The following is a 14,773-nucleotide window of genomic DNA, read 5'->3' on the forward strand; positions in this document are numbered from 1 at the left end:
AGGTTGCAGCTCCCAGGGCCGCAGAGCAGGCCTCGGGAACAGGGTTCAGGGCCGGGGTCAGGGCCCTTCCCAGCATTCCTGCACCACCCGCGACCCGGCATCTACAGGGGGAGGGCACCCACACCCACGCAGCCCTCCACACTGGCCTCTGCCCTCCTCCTCACTCCCCAGCACTGGCCTCCTCTCCTCCTCCTCCTCCTCATCCCAGCCTCTCCCATCTGCTCTGTGACCTGCCACCCATCAGCCCCCAGGCCTCCATGGAACCATCTGAACATCCTCCTCTGGACAGGGAGAAAGCTCCGTGACATTTTCAGTCCCAAGGACAGCACTGGGGTCAGGGACGCCCGTGGGACCCACGGCGCAGAGAGGCAGGTCCCTACCCACCCGCCCTGGGCCGCCGGGCACAGAGCCTGGGCCCCTGCGGTGGGGTCGTTCCCGGGCCCCGCGTGCCATCCTGGGGTTGTGCATGGTGGCGGCGAAGGCACCCAGCGCTGGGACCGCAGCGAGGCGACCCGGGGTCACCGGGCAGGCCCGAGAGCTGCGTGTCTGCGGCCCCCCCGCTTTCCAGGGCAGCCAGCCTGCCAGTCCTCGGCGGGAGCCTCTGGTTCCCCAGCCACGGGGCCTTCCCGGGGCGCGGCCGAGTCAGGCGGAGACCGCCTGGGGTGGGTGGCAGGAGCGGGGCCGCAGCAACAGGGCGGCGTGGAGGGAGAGAAACACCGTCCGCAGCCGGCGGGCGGCCCCCTCGGGCGTGCAGCTGGAACGGGAAGCTGTCTGCTCAGCCGTCGGAAGGAAGCGAGAAATTCCCCGGCTCCCCGTGGAGGCCTCCGGCAGCCCGCCCAGCCCAGCCCTCCGCGCGGCGATAATAGGCTCCTATCGGCTTTAATAGCCCCATGCTGGATTCCGGAGGTATTATGGATTGTACAGCAAGCATATTGTCATTAAATTAAATTTTCAGAACATTCCCCAGCTCATCACAAATACCACCGAGAGTCATCATAATCGGTTCTCAACACATGTGTAATTGCCTTCAGCTGGTGTCTTTTACAGTTGACATTGTTCAGCAGTGATAAGGTGATTGGCGATTTCAATACACAGCTTGTTTCATAGCTGCCGTAATTGAAATATGGGATGTGTGAATGGAAGATTACATGAAGACCTAGGATAATCACCTGACATGAAAGTAATTGAGTCTACAATCTGCCACTGGGTCTCTCAGGGAGCGCTGAAATGAAAAGAAGCCATTAGCAGATTACACCACTGCTGGCTGCGCCGCCGTGCCAGGCTGGCATTCCGGAGCGCGGGCGCCGCGCCACGCTGTCGAGGGCACCGTAAATGACAAGGAGAGAGGGCGAAGCCAAACACTGGAGAGGAAAAGTTGAGCTCGTCTCCTCGGGGAGGGCCGGGCAGGTTCTAGAACAAATACCCGCGCTGTATGGAAGCCCTTTGCTGCCATCTCCGCCTGGCCGTGGCGTCTGTGAGCGTGGCAGAGAGGGGCTGGGCTGGCACGGTTCTCCCTCCCTTCCTCCCTCCGCCTCTCATTTGCTTCCCTCCATCTCTCTCTGCCTGTGTCTGTCTCTGTCTCGCCCCCCCATTTTCTCCCCCCATCTCTCTTTGTCTCTCCTTTGGCTGTGCCCTTCCTCTCCCCCCGCCTCCACCATCAACTCCTCTTCGTCCCTTTGTCTCTGTCTGTCTCTCTCCCCTCCTCTCCCCGGGACTCTGCCTCCATCCGCCCACCACCCCTGGGAGGTGCCAGAGCCCCACCTGGAAGACTTGGAGCGAACAAACAACCCCGCCCCAGAGTCACCAGCAGCTTCACACGCAAAGTCGACTCCTGGAGAATGGAAGCCAAATTCCACTGCTTTCCAGACCTAGAGGCAAAAACCGCGTTTTCCATGGACTGTGGCAGCAACACAGGGCTGGCGTCGCTGCCTTCTGGCGGAGAGGCTGCTGCCAGCCTGGCTCCACTGCATGGCCGGAATGTGATGCAACCCAGCTCTAACCCCTCCTCTCAGAGTGCCCGAGGCACAAAGACCTGCTCAAAATAAACCAGCTCAAACCGAACACCTGTATATGAGTATTTCCAACTCACCCTTAGGGTCAGCAGAGAGGGGCTACTTTTCATTGCCTCAGAGCATTCAGTTCTGCCTTAGTTAATCCAAAGACAAAGAAAGCAGCTTTCCCTTCTTCACATGAGCATGACTTTGAGTCCACCCGCAGGTTACTAGCCAGTACCAGTCAGGGCATCCCACAGGCCTGCTCTAAGGACACCCACTGGTGGGCTCGGAAATCAAAAGGGGGACTGTCAACAGTTGGCCACATTGAGGTTTTATGATCGTCTTGGGGTTAACATCGTTCCTGCTAGTAGAGCATGGACACCTCGAGGACGCAGACCTGGACTCATGCCCCTGCCCGGCTAGTGATTAGCCGTGTGGTGGTGAGTATTCCCCATCCCCCTTTAAGGCTGTTTCTTCAGCTCCAAAAATGGAGACCATCACGCCTGCCTTGTCTTCCTCCCACATGTGGTGTGAAGTGGTGAGAACGTATGTACAGTACAGTCGTGTGAAATCCCCCAGGGAACTCTGCACAACAGCATGACTCCAGGACACTCATGTTTGCGATGGTTGTTGTCACTGTGTTTCACTTGGTACGTGTATGTGTTTCCTTAGACCAGTCTGTTCGAGTTCACTAATTGGCACAAAATCATAGTTAATAAAAGGGACTACTTGTATTGATAAACAAACGCACGCTGACTCTGAGAGGCCCCTTCGGCCCTCTCTGGACTTTCCCTGCTACAATCAGTATACAAGGTGGTCCTGAGGGATTCTTGACCTTGGAGAGATGACTCGAGAGCCCCCATCGACCCAAGACAAAAGTATTGATGGAAAAATCCCAGGGGGACTTGAAAAGCTATTTCTCCTCCTTGAATCAGAAATCAACAGGGTTTTCCAGTAGCCTTTGTCAAGTTGAAGATAGTAATATATCTGACCGTCCAAGCAGATTGAGTAACTCATTAACTCAGACCTCATGTGGAATACAAGGCATAGTGCAGGCCCCTCAGAATACGCCCTCCTTAGCCTGGAGCTGAGGATGCAGGAGACGCTGCCTCAGCCACCACCTTGGTGTTTATTGTGAGCAGCATGGGCCATGACCCAGGCAAATTCTGCATCCAGGAGGAAACATAAAAATAAAAGCCTGGGTTACTCCTCTGTTTTATGGAATTTTCTCTTCTGTATATCACTCTCTTAAGTGCATTCTTCAAAACCTGAAAGGCCCTAGTTTTGTTTTGTTTTGTTTTTTTTCTGAGAAACTGACAGTCACAACTTTAGTTTGTTTGACCATAAAGTAGCAAAGTTTTACAACATACAAAAAATACACTAGTACCATATGACACTGTCAATATCATTTATAGCACAATTTTACACACAGGCACGAGTGTCATAAAAGAGAAATAACTTCTATCAACTGCCCTAAAATGACTTATGTCATAAATAAGTTGGATTTCTGAAAGAGAACCAATAAAGTCCTAGCAAATACAATTTTTCCCACTAAATAATCACCCTGACCTCTTCCTGTTACATTAACCTCCTAAAAAAACACTGGTCTTGGGAAGAACCAGTAAAATGAGTCCATTCTTGATAAGGTAGACCTCAGTCTCTTTTCCAACATGGATCCATTTTTTAGAGACTTAAATGACGGAAGCTCATTAGAATGGTGATTTTTAAATTCTTTCCATAATTAGGCATCCACAAAACACTGAGCCAGCTGCATTTTCATCTCTTCTCCACAAGCTGATGGAGGGACCTCACCCCGCACCCAGTCGAGCCCCTGTGTTCACTTGTCCTGGTTGTCCTGGTTCACAAACACGCACACGCAGGCACACGTGTGCAAGCACGTCAGCCTTCAGACCCCCTTTCCCTGCCCAGTTGCTGGGTGACTGAGAAGTCGCTGAAGCTGAATTCTTCCTGAGGGACCCGGTCTGGCTGTCTGGTCATTGCACTGGATGGCAGGGTCTGAACCGGGCCATGAGTAGCCGCCCCCTGACATCTGGGAGGCACCAGCCAGTGACAAGGGAGCCTGGGGCTCACCCATGCTCCTCCTGGATCCTCCCAATGCTTTGATGGTGAGTGTGTGGTCCACATGGATGCAGGCATAAAAATGTGAAGGAGTCATGCTGGTAGCCTCACCCACAGGTCTCCCAAATCAATATTAACCATCACCAGCCAAGCATCATGCTGTTTCTGTAATTCTCCTACGAGAATCCAGTGCCAGTACACATGTGGGTTTGAAGTTATATCTTATATATGTATATGATGTGGCATATAGGAAATGTTTGAAAATGCAATAATTATTAGAAAAATTGACAAAAACTTCCAGAATTAGTGATTGATATGCATTTCCTTATAAGAGAAACATAAAACCCCTCATTTCTTCATTCAAGATGTGTGAATGCATATTAATTTCTTAACTTAATAAAATAAGAAGTTATCAACAGTGTAAACAGACAACCTACAGAATGGGAGAAATTATTTGTAAACTATGTATCCAACAAATGTCTCATATCCAGAATCGATGAGGAACTGAAGCAGAAAACAAACAACTCCATTAAAAACATGGGCAAAGGACATGAACATGTACATCTCAAAAAAGACATACACACGGTCAATAAGCATATGAGAAAGATGCTCAGTCTCCCTAATCATTAGAGAAATGCAAATCAAAACTACAGCAACAGACCTTCTCACACTGGTCAGAATGGCTATTACTACAAAGTCAAAAAATAACAGATACTGGCAAGAATGCAGAGAAAAGGGAACACCTCTACACTGCTGCTGGGAATGCAGATTAGCTCAGCGGCTGTGGAAAGCAGTTTGGAGATTTCTCAAAGAACTTAAAAGAGAGCTGCTGTTCGACTCGGCCATTTCATTACTGGGCATATATGCAAAGGAATATAAATTGTTCTGCCACAAAGACACATGCACACATATGTTCATCACAGCACTGTTCACAACAGGAAAGACAGGGAATCAACCTCCGTGCCCGTCAATGATGGACTGGATAAAGAAAATGTAGTACAATGCACCATGGAATACTATGCAGCCATCAAAAATGAGATCATGGCCTTTGCAGCAACAAGAATAAAACTGGAAGCCATTATTCTAAACAAATCAAGACAGGAACAGAAAACCACGTACCACATGTTCTCACTTATCAGTGGGAGCTAGACATTGAGTACACATGGACACAGAGAAGGGAACAACAGACATGGGGGCCTGTTTGAGGGTGACAGACGGAAGAAGGGTGATGATTGAAAAACTACCTGCTGCATATTCTACTAATTGCCTGAGTGACAAAACCGTCTGTACACCAAATCTCCACAGCATGCCATGTAGCCATGGAACAAACCTGCAGCTGTACCCCGAACCTAAAATAAAAGTTAGAAAAAAAAAGGAAAATTAATTAGATTGATGCTTAGAGCCAGAACATTTTTAAAAAAATAAATTAAATTAAATTTATTAATTTAAGACATGTGAATATCACATATTTCTATTGCCCTGATCTGGACAAGTGTGGAAAAGATGGGTTTAAAGAGAATCATCCTGCTAAGTCAGTTATATTTTGTATTTTATTTTTTAATTTATTTTATGTTTGATTTTATAACTTTTTGTTAGACTTATTTATTATGAAATGTGTCTGTTTCATTAAGTATAAGACGTGAATCAGAGCCCGGAAATGCGTGCTGAGGTCTTGTGTCTTCTTGCTATACTTTGTCTTTATCCACAATAACAAATATAATAATAAAAGTGAACTAAGGTTCGCAGAGGTAAGGATAGGAAGGTGTGAGTATATGTTGTTTTATATTCACCAGCTTAGTTTACTTCTCAGATCACTTTTTAGTTCAGATTTATAAATCTTGAGAGGGTCTTAGAGATTTTACCTCAGGTCTCCGGCCTTATGGGGAAATGTCTCAAAGGCATACGTCTCCCATCATAACGCCTGAATTCAGAGAGTGCAGAGGGAACCCCAAGCCAACTTCAGTCATGCTGGGGGATCACGATTTTAAAAGATCCTTGCAACATTATGAGATATTCACTAACAGGATTGGAAACTGTGTCTCATGTTAAATCTAAAATCACAGCTTTTGTTCTCAACACCTGGCCTGCATTTGAAAACATGGAAACTGCCCTGCTGAACGGAGCTCGTCTGACGTCCTCATGCAGGGCGCTGAGGGTCACTGAGTGCATATGTCATCTCTCCGTCCTTCCTATCCACAGTGGGCATGCGGGAAATGGCTACCAAATAAACACATGAACTAGGATAAAAGTCTTAGGAATATTTTCTCTTACTTTAAATAAATCTTTTTTAGCATTGAGAAAACAAAGCAACTTCAGTACAAAAAAAAATAAACACTAAACTCACCAGGCCTGTCTATCACTCTGGTAGGCTGGCAATTTAAATATTGCACATCAAGGCAGCCATCAATGTGCCGCTCTACTTTGAAAGTAATGGCATTTGTAATGGCTGGTTTTGTCCGTGAAAGAGAGAATGAGCACATTTTGGCAAAGCTTCCTTAAAGTTTCTGCTGTGGGTTTGCCTTGGCACCACAAAGCAAACGTTACATCTTTCCTGCTTATTTAGCTGCGCATGAATGAAAAAGGAGCACTAAAGCACGACATCCCCCAAAAGAAAGGATCGTGTGATTTGGGCAAAGGTAATATATTTCTCTAGAATCTGCATTTGTGTACACACAGATAATTTTGTAGTTTATTTATTTGCTTATTTATTTCACAAAGCAAAGACGACCAGAAACCATATTCTCATCCTGTTGAATTTTAAATGTTTCACATAATTTTTTTTGTTTTGTTTTGTTTTGTTTTTGAGACTGAGTCTTGCTTTTGTCACCTATCCTGGAGTGAAATGGTGCAATCTCGGCTCACTGCCACCTCCGCCTCCTGGGTTCCAGCAATTCTCCTGTCTCAGCCTCCCGAGTAGCTGGAATTACAGGTGTGTGCTACCCCATCTGGCTAATTTTTGCATTTTTGCTAGAGATGGGGTTTCACCATGTTGGTCAGGCTTATCTGGAACTCCTGACCTCAGGTGATCCACCCACTTCAGTCTCCCAAAGTGCTAGGATTATAGGAGTGAGTCACCGTACCTGGCCATAATTTCGCATAGTTTAAGTCATCGCATTAAAATTAACAGTTATGTTGACAAGCCAGTCTCAGATTCTTCTCTGGACAGTACTGTCAAACTGCCATGAGAACAGTGGTGTGAGTGTCTTCACAGAAGTAACGACAGCAGTGGTGTGAGTGTCTTCACAGCAGCAGTGACTGCAGTGGTGTACATGTCTTCACAGCAGCCTGCTGCTCACATACTTGCTGTAGTGTCGGCCGCTGAGGTGTTTGTTCATCCTGGTCTGTCATGTGATGCTTTGAAGTGCATCATCACTGTCGAACTTACATTGTGTCCTTACACTTTTTCCCGCTGGCATTACCCAATTCTGTGCACACGGAAAAGACCTGCATGCCTGTGGCTATGCTTATGCAGTTTGCTTCAACTTTATTATACATTGTCAGATAACACAGAAACGGATATGTAGCATTTCACAGTCTAAAATAATGATTAACAACTTGGAGGACATTTATTGCCATCAAAAGTAAATCTCCTTGGCTAGAAAAAAGGAAAGAAATGGATTCTTCTTTGATGTCTCCAGGTGACTTTGAGTAAGCATTTTCAGCACAGGGCTTTCATCTCATCTGCTACACAGGCTGAACCACACGGGGTCTTCCTCCTGCCACCACGTGGACATCAGGTAATGGAAGGATGCTCCCACTGCAAACCTCCTACACGCTGGATAAAGCAGCAACAACACACTTTCAATAAGCGATGCCACGTGCGTAAAACAGGGCGAGTGTCGAGAAATAAACTGGCTGTGGAAACCCTGCATGGGCAGCTCGTGAGTTAGCTCTGCACGCGTCCTGGGGGAAGGTATGAGAGGTTGCCCAGAGAAGCTGGGAGATGCTAACCTGAGCACTCATGAGTTAAGGAAGTGGAACTGGGGTCCCAAGGGGACCAGAAATAAAACCTATCTGTTCCATACAGGGAGAGGACGTTTTGGGGGATTTGTAACCACAGTCTGAACCACATGTAGCTTTGGGGGTCAAGTTTGTAACACACATAGTCTGAAACCCCCCACCCCATGTTCATGAGTTGACACAAATCGTGGTGCCTGAGTGATTCAAAGATCTGAGCATTTCGAGAGACTCTCTGAACCCGAGTCACACGCATGGCCCACAGCTCATATGTCGTGGAAGAAGAGCTCATTGCCAAGTACTGTGAGGCTTCAGAGGAAGCAGTCCAGGGAGCGTGAAGCCAGCTGACTCGGTCAGTGGAAGGGTTACAGCCTCCTCCCCAACAACCCGTGAGAACGGATAGAAATGAAGGAGTCATATGAATATTGAGGAAATAGCGAATCAGTAGTCAATATTTCCACCAAGGAGCTTGATGCCCAGCTCTGCAAGGAGGAACAGCTGAGGAGGCCCAGTTACTGGCACCCTTAAGGCCAGGACAAAGGGAAGAGGGTGGAGTCATCGGAGCCTTGGAGTTTGGAAGAAGGATCATGTGTAGCCACCCACAGGCCTGTGTCCAACCTATCTGCTCAACACGGGACTGTTGGGCCATGCGCTCCAGCACGGGCGCAGCAGCTCAAAGCCCAGGTGACTTTGAGTAAGCGTTTTCAGCAGTTCGAGTTAGGTTTATAGAGGGAGCATCCTTCATTACCTTACATTCGCATGGTGGCAGGTGGAAGTCAGCGTCTGATTCAGCCTGTGCAGCAGATGTGATGAAAGTCCTGCGCTGAAAACGCTTACTCAAAATCACCTGGGCTTTGAGCTGCTGGGTCCTTGACGGAGTGCATGGGTCTGGCCTGGGCAGGCTGGGAGGGCTGGAGGCTGGGTCAGTGGCTGGACCCACCCTGGAAGCCACAACTTGCAGATGGAGGAGCACGCCCACCCCTCCCACGGCTCCACAATCTCTCCGGGGCTCCCGCCGGAATCCTGTGGCCACACAAGATGTAACTTTCAACTCTAGCGTCCCAGAGTAGAATAGCAAGAGTGGGTTGGAGCTGAGATACCACAGGTATGTGTCTCACACATCATGAACGAGACAGTGGGAAACAGGGACAGAATGAAAATGCCCAACAAACAAAGCATGTGATTTCTAGAGAAGAAGATGAGAGACCCCAGAAGAGACACTATTTAAAATAAGATGAAGGCTAAGAATGTATTTTTTAATGGTGAAAGACAGCAAATCCCTTCATCACAAGCAGAACAAACAAAAATAAATCTACTCTTAGACATGTCTGTCACATGGATGCCACAGAACTCCAGACAGAGAAGGTCCTTAAAAGCAGCATGAGAGAAAAGGTGATTTCCAGCAAGGAAACAGTATTTAACAAAATCAGCAGCTGAAGCCAGAGACAGGTTATTCGTATTTCCAAAGTGGTAAGGAAATTCACCCCGCGCCTGGGACAGGCTACTCAGCTAAATTATTATTAATAGGTGAGGGTGAAAAAGTGTATTTCCAGGAAACAGCAATGACCATATAAGTAGCTGACATTCCCAAAGCTCTCCATATGCACAGATTCTGCTCCAGGTGTTTACATGGATCATGCCTTCCATTCACAGGAAAGGGACCGCTCTTGTCCCCACTTGACGCATGACAAAATCTAAGGATAAAAGCCTTAAATAATTTTCCAAAGTTTATGGAACTAATAGGGCTAGGATTTTACTACTAACACCCAATGAAGACAACTCCCAAAGGATTTCTCATAGAGAAGGAAACTGATTTCAGAGAAATAAAATAGGATGATAAAGGAATAAAGACCCAAAAAATGTGCAAGTAGACAGTTCATCTTAGTAAAGCTCTAACTACGTGAGACAATGTTGGGAACAATGATAATGACTGTTTGGAGAGTAGAAACACAGGTAGAACTCAAATAGAACTCAAATACTAGTTAATAAGATTTAGTACAAGAGAATGATCAGAATTAGAGAATTTGGAGGATAAATATTGAGAGAGGAGGTGAAGCTATTGCTTATATTTAAACCTGGTTGGGTCAAGAATATTTTTAAATATTTAAGGTAAACCACTAAACAAATAAAGACATAATGTATAGCTACGTTATACATGGAATAGTAGGCAAGAAATTCTAATTATATAAAAAGCTTGTGAGCTATTTCAATATTACACAATAGACCTCAATATTAAAAATGGTTACTATTGAATGATAAATGGAACCCTTCACTAAGAAGATATAATCATTCTAGTTTCCTTTACCTTGTAATAGCTTCTAATACATAAAGAAAAGTAGCAAATACAAAGAAACATTGAAACCTCTATAATCGCAGTAGTATAATTTATCACTCTTTTGTTGATAACTGATAGATGTAATAGACCCAAAAAATGGTGTCTCTAGAGGAGACTTCAACAAAACATTTATCAGACTTGATTTAATGGACATGCCTAAAGCATTGTACTCAACAGTTGAAAAAATGCACAATCTTTTCAGGCATACATAGAATATTTATAAAATTGATTATGCACTTGGCCAAAGAATTGATAAAATACAAAGTACATTCTCCAAAACAATCTAATAAATCAAAAATTAAAAATGTCATTTATTTGGAAATTTAAAATTCACTTCTAAGTAACTTAGAAGCACCACAGCAATAATAAAGATCATGGTAAAAATTAGAAAACATTTAGAACAGAATGACAGTGAACATTCAACCAAAACTTTTTATATGTACCTAAAGCAGCAATGAAAGGGAAACATAACTATGGAAGTTTACATCAGGAGACTGTAGCCAAGTGTACAACTCAAGCCATAGAAACCTCGTCACAGGAAAAGTAAATGCAAAGAAAGTGGGAGGTAAGTAGTACCGTAGCTCAGAATAAAGCTCAGTGAAATGGAAAACAAATGAAAATCAAGAATGATAAATTTATTCTTTGCATCATTAAATTATCACACCTCATAAAAGATTGATCAAGGAAGAAAAGAAAGCATAGAAAAACCACTGTTAGGTATGAAACGCAGACACCCACACACACACACACACACACACTCATACACACACGCACTGACAGCAGAGGTGCAATCCATTATAAGGGAATACAATTCATACTTGTATGTGAGGAAATCTGAAATTTTAGATTAAAAAGGCAATACCCAATAAGTCTGTAACTTCATACACAATTGAGAACAATTATAAAATTAACTGGATTTAAAAATCATTACAAAAACAAAATTTTCTATTAAAAATCTACCACCAAAACAACAATAAAACCCCCAACAAAATAAAAACACACATAGCAAAAAGCAAATAACTGACTACTCAAAAAGTCTTACAGAGAACTTCTCCCAAACAATCAAGATACAAATTATACAAATCTACATCTCTCTTTCAGAGAATGGGAATGGGGAATTCCTTGGCTCACTTTAGGTAGTCAGTATAACCTTTATGCCAAACTCATACAAAAGCAGGATGACACAGGGAAACTATAGGCCAATGTTGATTAATAAACATAGATGCAGACATCCTAATCAAAATATCAATAAATCCAGCTTGTTTTATATTAAAAAAGTTACATCACGACCAAGTTAGGTCCATTCCAGATATGCAAGAATGGCTTAATGTAAAATAATCTATTAATATAATTCACAACTTTGATAAATTAAAGGAGAAAAATCTAAAATTACCTATTGAGTTATACCAAAAATTGCTAAAATTTAAACCTTGATCAAATTAATCATGCAAAAAATAATGAGACATATAGAACTAGAGGAAACATCCTCAGCCTAATAAATGCTAACTACCAACATTGGTTAACTTCCCTGCACCAAGATTGCAATAAGGTTTTTGTAGTTAACATGTATTAGTCAATAAATGTAATTAGTTAATTGCAAAATATTTTCAGCCTTCTCTTTAAAATCATACAAAATGAGATTGGTCATTATTATGACTTAGGTATGTGCTGGAGAAGCAAACCTATTCACTAAGTAAAACAAATAAAAGATTTATGAATTGGAAAGAATGAAAAAACGGTGTTATTTGGAGGTGGTATGACACTCTAGGGTCAAGAGATTCTACAAACAAGTTGTTAGAAATAAGTTGGGTGCAGTGGCTCATACCTGTAATCCCAGCACTTTGGGAGGAGGCTGAAGTGAGAAGATCGCCTGGGTCCAGGAGTTCAAGTCCAGCCTGGGCAACATGGTGAGATCCCCATATCTACAAAAAGTAAAAAAAAGAAAAAGAAAAGTTAGCCAGGCATGAACACACAAATGCACTCCAGCCTGGATAACAAGGCAAACCCCTGTCTTAATTTAAAAAAAAAAAAAACAGAAATAATAAGATAGTTCCAGAATTGTAGTGCTAAAAACTATCTATAAACAATTAAGAGGTCAACTTTAAAAGTCTAATTTACAATAACATTATAATTACAAAGTAACTAAGAATAAATCAAAAAACCTTGTTTAAGTAAAACGCTATTTGAAACATTACAATATCTGAACGAATGAAGAGATGCACGATGCTTCTTCATAGTGCCATATAGTGTATGCACATGTGCTGGAGCCCCTAAAAAATATTCAGCAATATTCACTGCAGACGTATTATGTCCTGGTGTTCCAGGTAACTGAAATGCAGCTACAATCTATATATCTTAAAAAAAATACCCCACATGTGCAAAAGTCACCCCTACAAAATTATTCATAGCAGCATTATTTGCAATTAATTTTTAAGTACATTTATATCAAAAGCAGAATCCATCAATGCTGTTAGATTTATATAATAATGTCCTACATAGGATTAAACAGCATTGAATTCCAGGGCTATCTGCATTGACCTGGACAATTATCAGAAGTACCATAAAAACAGAAAGTGGGTGAACTAATCACATGCATAAAAAATTTACAAACATTTAAAATCTTACTACATCATTAAGAGATATATATATGTGTGGTGCACAATTTACATTGTGGTTGGGACTGACAATCACCAAAGTTCAGGAGAGGCTACTCTGGGGTGAAAGAATTAAAATTGAGGATGAGAGCCTGGGCGCGGTGGCTCACACCTGTAATCCCAGCACTTTGGGAGGCCAAGGTGGGCAGATGACGAGGTCAGGAGATCAAGATCATCCTGGCTAACATGGTGAAACTCGGTCTCTATTAAAAATACAAAAAACTGGCAGGGCGTGGTGGCGGGTGCCTGTAGTCCCAGCTACTCGGGAGGATGAGGCAGGAGAATGGCGGGAACCCGGGAGGCAGAGCTTGCAGTGAGCCGAGATGGCACCACTGCACTCCAGTCTGGGTGACAGAGCAAGACTCTGTCTCAAATAAATAAATAATAAATAAATAAAATGAGGACGAGAACACACAGAGATATGCAATTGTCTATTTTATTGTCTGAAAATTAAAAATAAAGATGGAAAGGAAAATCTCACAAGAAAATATAGCAGAATACTATGTTTAACAAAGCTGGAGTTGATTATATGTGTCCTATTATTTACTATACTTTTCGTGAACTTGAAACAATGTTTAATAAGGAAAAGGAAGGCAGGAAATGGAGATCAGGGGAAGGAAGAGGCGTGGGGAGTGGGGCAAGGAAGAGACTGAAGAGATAAAGTCAGGAACAAGATGGTACCGGGACCCTCAGCACATCATTCAGAAAAAAGAGTGTTTTGTGTTGCAGTTGATCCATTGCTGAAAACCTCTACATCATACTGACTTGCGTTGCATGTTAGATTTTCTTAGTCATTTTCTTCTCTACTTTACATCCATAAAGATCTGAGGCTTCTTTGAAGAGAGAACATTCATTTAAACTAGGCATTCTTTATTCAAATAATCTGTGTGCTACTGTGTGTGCTGGTCTAGCCAGCAAGGTCAGGGCTGAGCAAGGAGACCAGAGTTCCCGCCAGCGAGGGAGCTCTGCAATAGACGGGAAAACCATGGTTTCACAAGTCAGCTGCAGAGAGCGCCAGCCACGTGCAGCCACCGGATTGTGGTGCTGCTATTGAGAATATAAGGTAGGCAGTTGGGAAAGACTTCTCCAAGAATTTGACACTTGGCCTTGATCCTGAAGATAAGAATCGGCCATAAGAAGTTACCAGGGAAGATCATCCAAGCCAAAGAAAAGGAAAATGCCAGCCCCTTGAAAGGATGTGAGCCAGAGCCGAGTCGCCCTAAGAAACGGGCTGAAGGCTAGGAAGGCTCCCCAGGAGCAAGCAGAGAAGAGCATTGTGGGAGAGAGGCCAGCAGGCAAATGAAGAGGTGATGGGAGACCCGGGAGCAACAGTGAAGAGTTCCGCCTGAGTTGTAACAGCAGTAGGCAGCCTTGAAGGTCTTCATAGTTGAGAAAGAGTTCCACGGGTAGAGATGGGAGAAAAGAAAGCACTAGAGAATGAGAATGGCAGGAGCCCCATGGGGAGCTTGCCAGAGCCCATGGTCCTGCCTAGCTAGAGCCTGGGCAGTAAGCGGAGATGCAGAGAAAAAGCATTTGTAAAACAGGCGGGGTTCAGACATCATGTGCCGTAACCCACATGCCTAATTAAAAATGCAATATGAAAATGGGATTAAACTTTAATTAGGTGGACTCATTGAGCTGTTTTTGAAAATCTTAGAAAATTTTAATTCTGGAGGGAATTGCACAACCACCTCATTTTTCAGATGGAGAAACAAGGGCATAAAGAGAACAGTGATTCACACACACACAAAAAG

The sequence above is a fragment of the Colobus angolensis genome, unplaced genomic scaffold (assembly GCF_000951035.1).
Source record: "Colobus angolensis palliatus isolate OR3802 unplaced genomic scaffold, Cang.pa_1.0 Scaffold135, whole genome shotgun sequence".
Classification (NCBI taxonomy): Eukaryota; Metazoa; Chordata; class Mammalia; order Primates; family Cercopithecidae; genus Colobus; species Colobus angolensis.